The sequence below is a fragment of the Odocoileus virginianus genome, chromosome 7, assembly GCF_023699985.2.
Source record: "Odocoileus virginianus isolate 20LAN1187 ecotype Illinois chromosome 7, Ovbor_1.2, whole genome shotgun sequence".
NCBI classification, from domain to species: Eukaryota; Metazoa; Chordata; class Mammalia; order Artiodactyla; family Cervidae; genus Odocoileus; species Odocoileus virginianus.
Genome location: NC_069680.1, coordinates 80908049 through 80921763, shown reverse-complemented (window position 1 = coordinate 80921763; position 13715 = coordinate 80908049). Strand labels below are relative to the sequence as shown.

General features: G+C 46.1%; 1 protein-coding gene across 3 annotated transcripts in view; it reads right to left on the bottom strand.

The window, feature by feature from the left end:
* GNG4 (G protein subunit gamma 4) overlaps positions 1 to 13715 on the bottom strand; it is a 68990-nt gene that overhangs the window by 36332 nt on the left and 18943 nt on the right. For 2 of the 3 annotated variants that reach the window (XM_070471056.1, XM_070471057.1), the window contains exon 2: positions 434 to 542. The exons of the other annotated variant lie outside the window; for it this stretch is intronic. The gene's annotated coding sequence lies outside the window, so the exon portion shown is untranslated. The remainder of the gene's footprint in view (positions 1 to 433; positions 543 to 13715) is intronic. 3 annotated transcript variants of the gene reach the window in all.

Below are 13715 nucleotides of genomic sequence, written 5' to 3'. Positions count from 1 at the left end.
TTTGGCCTGAAGGGACGGAGCAGCTTATGCTTTGGGGGGGGGGTTTGGTTGACCCCCCCACACCCTCCCCACATCCCCTTTGTCATAGCAAGCAGCTGACCAAGGATGCTAGCCTGAGTAATATCTCTATTCCTAGGTGGGGAAGGACACAGCTTGATTTCCAAGCTAAGGCCAGCAACCCATGGAGACAGCTTGTATCTCCTGCTGCTCCCCCATTACCCACTCACACGAGGGATAATGTGAAATGAGGGGTGAAACAGCCTTCATAAGGGCCTTACATCTGGGCTGAGAATGCAGTGATGGCATGAGGACCTGGCCACACATCGAGGGTCCTGACAGCCCGTCTCATCCCAGGCCCACACGTGCACTGCTAGCAGCGACACCTGCCCTCCAGAGAGAACCCGTTCTTGGACAGGGCCCCTTACTTCCTCACCTGCTGAGAGGTGGCACAGTGACAGGCCTGGGCCTGGGACAAGTGGTGGCAGGAGCGGCTGACAGTCGTCAGACGAGAGGCTGCGTCAGGGGCCCTGCTGCGCGCTCGCCTGGAAGCACAACCAGAGATGGGTCACCGATGTGGCAGGAGCCAGTTGATCCCCAAACAGTCCGTCCCTCGAAGTCCTGTCCTCACGGCCAGCAGCTGTCTCTCCAGGAGCAGGCCACAGGGGAGATGGTGAGCTAAAGCCAGGAAGAGAAGCCCCCGAGCTAACAAAGAGCACAAGGGAACACCTGGAGGCCACAGACCACCAAGGGCCTCCCCCAACCCCACTCACTGCCCCCGCTCCAGCCAGACCTCTGCGAAACAGAAACAGTTTACATGTTTTCTTAAATTCTGAAATGATACGCCCATTGTAGAAAAGTGTGAAGATGGAGAAAACTGGCTTCCCTGGTGGCTCAGATGGTAAAGCATCTGCCCACAATGAGGGAGACCCAGGTTCAATCCCTGGGTTGCGAAGTTCCCCTGGAGAAGGTAATGGCAACCCACTCCAGTACTGTTGCCTGGAAAATTTCATGGACGGAGGTGCCTGGTAAGCTATAGTCAATGGGATCGCAAAGAGTCGTACACGACTGAGCAACTTCACTTCACTTCCCTCCTCTGGGGTTTCCCATGGTGGTTCAGATGGCAAAAAGCCTTCCTGCAGGAGACTCGGGTTTGATCCCTGGGTCAGGAAGATCCGCTGGAGAAGGGAGTGGCTGCCCACTCCAGTATTCTTGCCTGGAGATTCCCATGGACAGAGGAACCTGGCGGGCTACAGTTCATGGGGTCACAAAGAGTCGGACACAGCCGAGTGACTAACACACACTCCCTACTCCAAAAAGGATGACTCTGGGACAATGGAACCCCTCCCCCGGAACTCCCAGCACCCTGCCCTGCAGCATCCAGCTCCTGGGATCCCAGTGTTATTGTTGCTCAGTTGTATCTGCCTCTGTGACCACATGGGCTGCGGCACGTCAGGCTTCCCTGTCCTTCACTGTCTCCTGGAGTTTGCTCAAACTCATGTCCATTGAGTTGGTGATTTCATCCAACCATCTCATTCTCTGTCGCCCCTTCTCCTCCTGCCCTCAACCTTTCTCAGCATCAGGGTCTTTTCTAGTGAGTTGGCTCTTCACATCATCAGGTGGCCAAAGTATTGGAGCTTCAGCACCAGTTCTTCCAGTGAATATTTAGGGTTTATTTCCTTTCAGTTTAGTTCAGTCGCTCAGTCGTGTCCGACTTTTTGTGATCCCCATGAACTGCAGCATGCCAGGCTTCCCTGTCCACTAACACCTTCTGGAGCTTACCCAAACTCACATTGATCAAGTCGGTGATGTCATTCAAATATTTTATCCTCTGTTGTCCCCTTTTCCTTCTGCAATCTTTCCCAGCATCACTGTCTTTCCAAGGAGTCAGTTCTCCACATCAGGTGGCCAAAGTATTAAGAGCTTCAGCATCAGTCCTTCCAATGAACACCCAGGACTGATCTCCTTTAGGATGGACTGGTTGGATCTCCTTGCTGTCCACGGGACTCCCAAGAGTGTTCTCCAGCACCACAGTTCAAAAGCATCAATTCTTCAGTCCTCAGCTTTATGATCCAACTCTTATATCCATACTTGACTACTGGAAAAACCATAGCTTTGACTATACAGACATTTGTCGGAAAAGTAATGTCTCTGCTTTTTAATATGATGTCTAGGTTGTTCATAGCTTTTATTCCAAAGAGCAAGAGTTTTTTAATTTAATGGCTGCAGGCACCATCTGCAGTGATTTTGGAGCCCAATAAAAGAAAGTTTCTCACTGTTTCCTCATCTATTTGCCATGAAGTGATAGGACCAGATGCCATGATCTTGGCTTTTTTTAATGTTGAATTCTCAGCCAGCTTTTTCACTCTCCCCAGGTCGGTAGGTGCCCAATATGCTACTAGAGATCAGTGGAGAAATAACTTCAGAAAGAATGAAGGGATGGAGCCAAAGCAAAAACACCACCCAGTTGTGAATGGGATTGGTGATGGAAGCAGGGTCCGATGCTGTATAGAGCAATATTGCACAGGAACCTGGAATGTTAGGTCCATGAATCAAAGCAAATCGGAAGTGGTCAAACAGGAGATGACAAGAGTGAACATCAACATTCTAGGAATCAGTGAACTAAGATGGACTGGAATGGGTGAATTCAACTCTGATGACCATTATATCTACTACTGTGGGCAAGAATCCCTTAGAAGAGATGGAGTAGCCATCATAGTCAACAAAAGAGTCTGAAATGCAGTACTTGGATGCAGTCTCAAAAACAATGGAATGATCTCTGTTCATTTCCAAGACAAACCATTCAACATCACGGTACTCCAAGTCTATGCCCCGACCAGTAATGCTGAAGAAGCTGAAGTTGAACGGTTCTATGAAGGCCTACAAGACCTTCTAGAACTAACACCCAAAAAAGATGTCCTTTTCATTATAGGGGACTGGAATGCAAAAGTAGGAAGTCAAGAAACACCTGGAGTAACAGGCAAATTTGGCCTTGGAGTACAGAATGAACCAGGGCAAAGGCTAAGAGTTTTGCCAAGAGAATGCACCGGTCATAGCAAACACCCTCTTCCAACAACACAAGAGAAGACTACACATGGACATGACCAGATGGTCAACACCGAAATCAGATTGATTATATTCTTTGCAGCCAAAGATGGAGAAGCTCTATACAGTCAGCAAAAACAAGACCAGGAGCTGACTGTGGCTCAGATCAGGAACTCCTTATTGCCAAATTCAGACTGAAATTGAGAAAGTAGGGAAAACCACTAGACCATTCAGGTATGACCCAAATCAAATCCCTTATGACTATACAGTTGAAGTGAGAAATAGATTTAAGGGACTAGATCTGATTGACAGAGAGCCTGATGAACTATGGATGGCCGTACATGACACTGTACAGGAGACAGGAATTAAGACCATCCCCAAGAAAAAGAAATGCAAAAAAGCAAAATGGCTGTCTGAGGAGGCCTTACAAATAGCTGTGAAAAGAAGGGAAGTAAAAAGCAAAGGAGAAAAGGAAAGATATATCCATTTGAATACAGAGTTCCAAAGAATAGCCAGGAGAGATAAGAAAGCCTTCCTCAGTGATCAATGCAAAGAAATAGAGGAAAACAATAGAATGGGAAAGACTAGAGATCTCTTTAAGAAAATTAGAGATACCAAGGGAACATTTCATGCAAAGATGGGCTCAATAAAAGGCAGAAATGGTAGGGACCTAACAGAAGCAGAAGATATTAAGAAGAGGTGGCAAGAATACACAGAAAAACTGTACAAAAAAGATCTTCACGACCCAGATAATCACAATGGTGTGATCACTGACTTAGAGCCGACATCCTAAAAATGTGAAGTCAAGTGGGCCTTAGGAAGTATCACTACGAACAAAGCTAGTGGAGGTGATGAAATTCCAGTTGAGCTATTTCAAATCCTGAAAGATGATGCTATGAATGTGCTGCACTCAATATGCCAGCAAATTTGGAAAACTCAGCAGTGGCCACAGGACTGGAAAGGTCAGTTTTCATTCCAGTCCCTAAGAAAGGCAATCCCAAAGAATGCTCAAACTACCACACATATGCACTCATCTCACACGCTAGTAAAGTAGTGCTCAAAATTCTCCAAGCCAGGCTTCAGCAATACATGAACCGTGAACTTCTAGATGTTCAAGCTGGTTTTAGAAAAGGCAGAAGAATCAGAGATCAAATTGCCAACATCCTCTGGGTCATCAAAAAAGCAAGAGAGTTCCAGAAAGACATCTATTTCTGCTTTCTCGACTGTGCCAAAGCCTTTGACTGTGTGGATCACAATAAACTGTGGAAAATTCTGAAAGAGATGGTAATATCAGACCACCTGACCCACCTCTTAAGAAACCTGTATGCAGGTTAGGGAGCAACAGTTAGAACTGGACATGGAACAACAGACTGGTTCCAAATAGGAAAAGGAGTACGTCAAGGCTATATATTGTCACCATGCTTATTTAACTTATATGCAGAGTACATCATGAGAAATGCTGGGCTGGATGAAGCACAAGCTGGAATCAAGATGGTCGGGAGAAATATCAATAAATTCAGATATGCAGATGATACCACCCTTATGGCAGAAAGTGAAGAAGAACTAAGGAGCTTCTTGATGAAAGTGAAAGAGGACAGTGAAAAAGTTGACTTAAAGCTCAACATTCAGAAAACTAAGATCATGGCATCCAGTCCCATCACTTCATGGCAAATAGATGGGGAAACAGTGGAAACAATGGCTGACTTTATTTTTCTTGGCTCCAAAATCACTGCAGATGGTGACTACAGCCATGAAATTAGAAGATGCTTACTCCTTGGAAGGAAAGTTATGACCAACCTAGACAGCATATTAAAAAGCAGAGACATTACTTTGTCAACAAAGGTCCGTCTAGTCAAGGCTATGGTTTTTCCAGTCGTCATGTATGGATGTGAGAGTTGCACTAGAAAAAAAGCTGAGCACAGAAGAATTGATGTGTTTGAACTGTGGTGTTGGAGAAGACTCTTGAGAGTCCCTTGGACTGCAAGGAGATCCAATCAGTCCATCCTAAAGAAGATCAGTCCTGGGTGTTCATTAGAAGGACTGATGTTGCAGCTGAAACTTCAGTACTTTGGCCACCTGATGGGAAGAGCTGACTCACTGGAAAAGACCCTGAAGGGATTGGGGGCAGGAGGAGAAGGGGACGACAGAAGATGAGATGCCTGGATGGCATCACCGACTTGATGGACATGAGTTTAAGTAGACTCCGGGAGTTGGTGATGGACAGGGAGGCCTGGCGTGCTGCGATTCATGGGGCTGCAAACAGTCAGACACGACTGAGCGACTGAACTGAATTGGACTTTCACTTTCATCAGAGATCCTAAAGGAAGTCCCAGAAACAAAGCAAAAACAAAGCCACACTAGACTCACAATGCTGTTGATTCCCCAGGCTGGAGGGGCCTCCAAATGTGTTTTTGTTTGAGGTGTTTGGCCAGTTGTGTGGCTTCAGAGACACCCAAGCCTTCTGTTTCCAAGGTGATTGCTTATTCCTGTCACAGTAATTTGTTACACCTAGACATTTCCCATCCCCCAAAAGCTGTTAGGCTTTTATGGAGTCCTATCCTCATCTCCTTCCCTGTTTTGTTTTCTCATTCTCTGCTGTTAGAAAACCCTTTTGGTGCTGTAATTTGAAAGGATACATGCACCCCAGTGTTCACAAAAGTGCTATTTACAACAGCCAAGACGTGGAAACAACATAAATGTCCATCAACAGAGGAATGGGTAAAAAGCATGTACATATATGCAACGGGACACTACTCAGCCATAAAAAAGAGTGAAATAATGCCATTTACAGCAACATGGACGAACACAGAGATTATTGTACTAAGTTAAATAAGTCAGAAAGAGTTTACTGATACTAGTTATATGTGGAATCTAAAATATAACACAAATGAACTTATATTTGTGTAAAATAAACAAAACAAATATGCATAAAATATACAAAAGAAACTGACTCACAGACATAGAGGACACTCTTGTGGTTGCTGAGGGGAAGGGGGAGGGGTGAATCAGGAGTTTGGGATTAATGGATGTAAATTATTATATAAAGGATGGATAAACAACAAGGTCCTACTGTATAAAACAGGAAACTATATTCAATATCCCGAGATAAACCACAGTGGAAAAGAATATGAAAAAGAACATATATATAATCTGAATCACTTTGCTATATAGCAGAAATCAACATGACATTGTAAACATTAATAAATTTAAAAAAGGAAAATTCTTTTTGGCCTATTTCTGTTTTTTTTTTTCACTTTGCTAATAGTCCTCTCAAGACCCACTTCAGTCTCTGTTTTCAAGTCACTGGTTTTCCAAGTGGCACGGGATTCTCCACTGCTGGTTAGTTTCAGTCAACTGTGGGGGCCCAGCGGGGTCCTAACTGGAGAAGCCAAGGAGGGTCCGGCAGGTTTTCCACCAGGAATCCCCACTCCCACAATAATCTTCCAAAGGGAGCCAGACAGACGGACAGACATGTCCTGGAGACCATCCTGGTGTCCACTGTGACCCTCCAGCTGAGCAGCCAGATAATGGCCACACCTAAGACTTCCACGGCCAGGGATGCTTTCTCGTGGAGCTGGTCCCACCTCAGGGACCCGAAGCTCCGCTTCCCTCTCTGCTCTGCAGAGAGATCCTGACGTCCTAAGCCTTCCAACTGAGGCGCGAGTCCATTGGCTCCCAGGATTTGCTGTGCATCTGAGTCACGTGGGGTCACAGCTAGTCCCCTTCGGGCACACACTCCACCAGCAGGGCAGGGGGGACCCGCAGAAGCAGCCCTGGGAGCTGGGGGGACGGGTGCAGAATCTCAGCCCCACCCAGGCCTGCATGGGATCCACATCAACCCGAGTCATTCACACGTACCTTGTAGGTGGAGAAGTTCCTTGTTGGACTAGACCTTGAACCCAAGACAGTGAGACCTTCCCCAAGACACCTGAGTTGGTATGAAGGTGGGGGGGTGGGGGGGGTCACTGCTCTCCTGACCTTCAATGTGAGCCACAGTCCTTTCAAGCTTTGGGGACCCCTCTTTCAGATGATTAATTCCGGTGGCACTTTAAGAGACCACACATCAGGAAAAGGCTGTATTGATTTCATTCACTTGGCATTTACACACAGTGTCTTCTCTCTGATGCTTGGCGCATCTTTCAGATGTCAGCCCACCAGATGCTCTGGTCCCTTGAGGGGCTATAGGATCATCGCTGCTTCTCAGAGGAGGCCAGGCGTTGGTATGGCCAGGAACCCAGCTCCTCACTGGCTTCCTTGATCTGGTTGCTGAAACATGCGTTTTTTTTTTTTAATTGGAGGACGGTTGCTTTACAATGTTGTGTTACTTTCTGCTGTCCAACATGTGAGTCAGCTGAACATATACACAGACCCCCTCCCTCACGGGCCCCCCTCCCACCCGACCACCCCACTCCTCTAGGGCATCACAGAGCACCGAGCCGAGCTCCTCGTGCTATGCGGCAGCTTCCCACCAGCGTCTGTCTTACACATGGTAAAAAAAACACTGCTTTCTACTAGCACTAAATGTTACCGTGATGTTTTCCAAAGCTTTTTTCTCCCCCTGAAGAAAATATACTCATCTCTAAACAAAATGCTGTGGTCTCACTGTGGGGGCCTGGGAAGATCTACCAGGTGGCCGTGGGCTGGGAGGAGCCCCTGGTGCACAGAGGTACATGGATGCCTGGGTTCCCAGAGCCAACACAACCCAGGTCCACGTGGACATGACTCTTGCCCGGGCAAGAGCGAATCCGGGCTTCAGAGCAGCAATGTTAATTACCCATGGCTGCTGTTGTTTCAGATCCTAAATGGAGCTAATTTTGCTCCTGGATGTGAAGCAGGGTAACTGCTGCGGCTGCTGCTAAGTCACTTCAGTCGTGTCCGACTGTGTGTGACCCCATAGACGGCAGCCCACCAGGCTCCGCCATCCCTGGGATTCTCCAGGCAAGAACACTGGAGTGGGTTGCCATTTTGCCTTCTCCAATGCATGAAAGTGAAGAGTGAAAGTGAAGTCGCTCAGTCGTGTCCGACTCTTCACGACCCCATGGACGGCAGCCCACCAGGCTCCTCCGTCCATGGGGTTTTCCAGTCAGAGCACTGGGGTGGGTGCCATCGCCTTCTCCGAGGGTAACTGCAGTCACAGGCATTTGCGGACGGCAATGCTGGGCCTTGAGGAGCAGGGGTCACGGTCCCCGTGGGGGGCGTCACAGGTGGCTCCAAGCATGGAGTTGACGGGCGTCTTCCTACACGCGGCAGCGTGTGTTTCTCAGTGGGTGTAGAACCAGAGGACTTGATGCGGACTGCAGCATATGTGTGGGTTTCTGTGAAAGACTCTGAGGCAGGGGGCACGGGGCCGGCCTGTCCCCACAGAGAGCGCAGGGGCTGGAGGAGAATAACTGAGCCGGGGCTGTAGGGTCACAGGTGTACGCGAGTATCTAACAGAATCCACTCTCCCCTTTTCTCATAATAATATAATGGTGGCTGATAAAACAGATGCTCACATACTGAGGTATGGGGAGGTCATTCTGGCTTACATACATGCATGACTTGAATTTTAGATTAGCTAAAATAGCCTGTTTGTGGCTGATCAAACCTACATTGTACAGCTGCTTTAAAAAAAAATCCCACCCCCCCAAATGTTTAAGTATCCTCTTGTATTTCCTGGCCCCTTTATTTTTTTCATTGCATTTTTGTTATTTTTATTTTATTTATTTTTAGGCCATGCCATGCAGCATGCAGCATCTTAGTTCCCTGACCAGGGACCAAACCTCTGCCCCCTGTATTGGGAGCTTGGAGTCTTAACCAGCAGACTTCCAGGGAAGACCCCAAACATCTGCTTTAATAATTAAAGAAAAGGGCACACTGACCATGTGAAAAATAAAGATGAAATGCCCCTCTTTCTGGGACATTAAGGCTGGGACTCCTTTGATAACAAAGACTCTCTTCCCAGGTGCCAAGGTCATGCTGCCTTGCTGGTATATTTGTTTTTTAAAGTTTGAAGGAATGTATCCCTAACTTGTTTAATGTTCTTTGTTCTGACAAGATATGAAACTGTGCTGAATACCTTGAGAGGCTGTCTTCTGGGCTATATCTTCAGTATGGCTTCAACAGAATTCTTTTCTATTCCTATTATAGATTGTTTATTGGTTATTTTCATTGACATGGCCATGAACTCAACTTTCTCCAGCATCCCTGGAAGGTAGGCATGGCTTTGTGAGTTTTCTCACCAGTGGAAAATGAGTGGAAATATAGGGTGCCACTTCCCACCTGGGCCTTAGAATACTATGTGCGTGTGTGTGAGTGTGTGTGTGTGCCTCCACACACCTTCCCCACTCCATAATCTGGACCATGGATGTGTTGGCAATCAGCCAGGGCAGGCTAAGACAGGCCACTGAGCAGTGGTTCCCCAAGCAGGATCCCTGGGCCAACAGCCTCAGGATCACCTGGGAGCTTGTCAGAAATGCAAATTCTCAAGCCCTACTCAGACCTGCTGAGTGGGAGTGGAAAATGGCTTAATCAGCCCTTCAGGGGGTTGAGGTGCTCAGGAGAGACTGAGGACTACAGTCCTGGAGCAGAGAGGGAGAGAGATTATAAGGAGCCTGTGTCTCTGACATGCACTCACCACTCAGCTGCCCCGTCCAGCTGGGCTGCTCACCTCTGGCCTTGGAGGTGATAGAGAGAAACAGTTCTATGCATTTTATATACTGTCTTTCTGGGGCTCTCTGTCACAGCAGCTTTGCATCTCCCTAACCAATGGTGGTGGTTTAGTCACTAAGTCGTGTCCAACTCTTGTGATCCCATGGAATATAGCCCGCCAGGCTCCTCCGTCCATGAGCTTCTCCAGGCAAGAACACTGGAGCGGGTTGCCATTTTCTTTTCCAGGGAACCTTCCCAACCCAGGGATTGAATGCACATCTACATTGGCAGGTGGTCTCCTGCATTGCTGGCAGATTCTTTACCGCTGGGGCACCAGATAAGTGTTTCAGTAGAAGTCTGTAGACTGTGCAAGGGAAACACTGTGGCCTTGAAAAGATTTTTGAGTCTTGAGACAAAAGTACTAACTTAATGCTGAGAACTACACATTAATAAGAGAAACTTAAGATGACTCAAAGAAATGGAAAGAGGAAGAGTCAATATTGTTAAAATGGCCACACTTTCCAATCTATAGAGTTAATGTGACCCCCATCACATTATCCATGACATTTTTCACAGAACTAAGGCAAATAATCCTAAGATTTATATGGAACCATAAAAAGCCCAGAATTGCCAAAGCGATCCTAAGAAAAAGAACAAAGTTGAAGGCATAACCCTCCCAGACTTCAGACAATATTACAGTGCTACAGTAATCAAAACAGCATGGTATTGGCATAAAAACAGACAAATGGACCAATGGAACAGCATACAGAGACCAGAAATGAACTTACACACGTACAGTAAATTAATTTTTAACAAAGGAGGCAAGAATATATGATGGGGAAAAGACATTCCTTCAGCAAGTGGGGTTGGAAAAGTTAGACATCTGCATGTAAATCAATGAAGTAGAAAACTTCCTCACATCATAAACAAAAATAAACTCAAAATGGCTTAAAGACTTAAATGTAAGACATGACACCACAAGATTCCTAGAAGAAAACAGAGACGAAACATTCTTTGACATAAATCATACCAATGTTTTCTTAGGTCTGTCTCCCAAGGCAATAGAAATAAAAGGAAAAATAAACAAATGGGACCCAATCAAAGTTACAAGCTTTTGCATAGCCAAACAAACAAACAAACCATACACAAAAGGAAAAGACAACCTATCAAATGGAGAAAATACTTGCAAATGATGCGACCAACAGGGTTTTACCCCCAAATACACAAACAGCTCACACAATTAAACAACAAAAAAACAAACAACCTAATGGGAAAATGAGCAAAAAACCTAAATAGACATTTCTCTAAAAGGACATACAGATGGCCAATAAGCACATGAAAAGAACTCATCATAGCTAACAAAGAAATGCAAATAAAAACTACAATGAAGTATCACTTAACACTGGTCAGACTGGCCATCATTATAAAGTCTACAAATAATAAATGTTGGAGCAGGTGTGGAGATAAGAGAATTCTCTTACACAGTTGGCGGGAATGTAAACTGGGAAAGCCATTATGAAAAACAACATGGAGGCTCCTCAAAAAACTAAAAATAGAGCTGATACATGATCCAGCAATCCCACTGCTGGGCATATACCGGGATAAGACTCTAATTCAAAAAGATACATGCACTGCTATATTCATAGCAGTACTATTTACAATAGCCAAGACATGGAATCAGCCTAAATGTCCACTAACAGATGAATGGATAAAGAAGTTGTGGTACACAGCTGAAATGGAATAGCACTTAGCCATTAAAAAGAATGAAAGAATGCCATTTGCACCAACATGGATGAACCTAGAAACTATCATACTAAGCAAAGTAAGTTAGGAAGAGAAAGACAAATACCATATGGTATCACTTACATGTGGAATCTAAAATACAATACAAACAAATGTATCTACGAAACAGAATCAGACTCACAGATATAGGCAAGAGACTTGTGGTTGCCAAGGGCTGGGGGAGGGAAGGATTAGGAGTTTGGGATTAAATGCAAATTATAGCATTATATATAGAATGGATAAACAACAAGGTCCCACTGTCTAGCACATGGAATGATATTTAATATTCTGTGATAAACCATAATGGAAAAGAATATGAAAAAAGAGTGTATATGTAAAACTGATTTGCTTTGCTGTATAACAGAAATTAACACAAGCTTGTAAATCAACTAGAAGTCAATAACATTTTTTACTACTAACTTAAGAAATTCTATTTGGAAAACCCAATACAAGGGGGCATCAATTACAGCAAGGATTCCACCCTGAGAAGCTGTATTCATGTCTGGATGACATTTCTGGGCACAGACCAGTGGGGTCAGCCTGCTGAGTCTCAGGGGTGCTCAGGAAAGAATCGGATCACTGGCGAGAGCCCCAGAATAACCCTGGGTTAACAGCCATGCCTGGGGCTGGAGCCACAATTTCTGGTCCCACATGGTGTCTTCACATAGATTTGCTCTCTGATCCAATCCCCACAGGTTAAAGGGGCTACAGGTAGAATGTAAGGAAGTCACTTTGTCACCCTGAGATCCTGTCTGATGCTTGACTCACAGGTGACAATGCTTCTGGCGTGAAAATTGGGGAGAGGCTCTCCCGACATTCAGAGTCATCATCTAGGATCCCTTCTCCTCAGCTTTTGGATAAATTGGTTCAGAACTGTCACAAAGATATCATGCGCTGAGTGCACATTTTGGAGTACCTCATCCCTCACCCTTCCCACCCCCACCCCCCCCGCAACAATGTAGGTCACATCTGCTTCAAAACAAAGGATCACTAAATCACCCCAAGATTCACACTGCTAAAGCGGCAGAGGGTGCATTCTGTATGCATATACGGAAGCCCAAGTGCTGTTTTAGCCTCACATGGCAACCTTTGCTCGCTCTTAGTCATTCTGGGATGGAGATGACGTCTGGGCCACTGGAGGGCAGTGGCAGAGAATCAGCTGCTGTCGCACGGACCGGACCACTTCAGCTCCGCGCCTTCAGTGGGAACACGGCCCCCTCGGTCCTTTGAGCGGGGGCAGGGCCACTCCCGCTCCTGCTAGAGCTACTCTGCAAATCAAATACAGCTGTGGTCAAGCCTGGTGCTTTTTACAATCTGGGTCTCAATTACTCAGCTTACGTCTTGATTGCCTGATGTCATCTGCCTGATCTAATAACAACTAATCACACTGATGCTAACCAGGCACAGGGTAAGAACCGTTCAGCATGGTATGTGGTGGAGTAGATTTGGGAGACAAAGGGTCCTTAGGAGGGACACACTGAGTCTGAGTGATGCTGGAGCCTGCTGGGTACCAGTCCCCTGGTGACTGCCCTTCTGCTCTGGTCCCTGCTAAAGCCAAAAAACTAGACAAGGTTGGCAGAGCAGCTGTTATATTTAAGAGCGCTTGACAAACTGGTGCAGAATAAACAAGAGATTCATCTTCCCTGTGATCCTCCAGCTCAGACACTCCCTAAGTTTTTCTTTGGCCCTTTCAGATGGAGTCCAAAGTCTTAATCAACAGAAACAAGTATTAAAAAGTCTAATAGAGCAGCTTCCCTGGTGGTTCAGTGTTTAAGAATCCACCTGCCAATACAGGGGACATGGCTTCCACTCCTGGTCCAGGAATGTGAAGTTCAAGCTCTCTCACGCCATGGAGGAGTGATGCTTGTGCCCTAGACCCTGTGCTTGGCAACTAGAGAAAGCCTACGCACAGCAGTGAAGACCCAGTGCTGCCAAAAATAAAGTAAATAAACAACTTATTAAAAAGCCTAACGGTGCTCTACTGCTTTTACATTGTGGGCGTCCCTGCTGGCTCAAGCAATAAAGAATGCCCCTGCAACTGAGGCATCCCGGATTCAATCCCTGGGTCGGGAAGATCCCCTGGAGCTGGGAATGGCAACCCACTCCAGTATTCTTGCCTGGAGAATCCCATGCACAGGGTCTCAAAAGAGTCGGACTGAATGACGAAGCACGGTTTCACATCAGCCCTCACAAAGCATGAAGTGACCTCTTTCTGCCACTGGGTTACATGTCCTAGCTGCTCAAGCTGGACCGTGATGCTG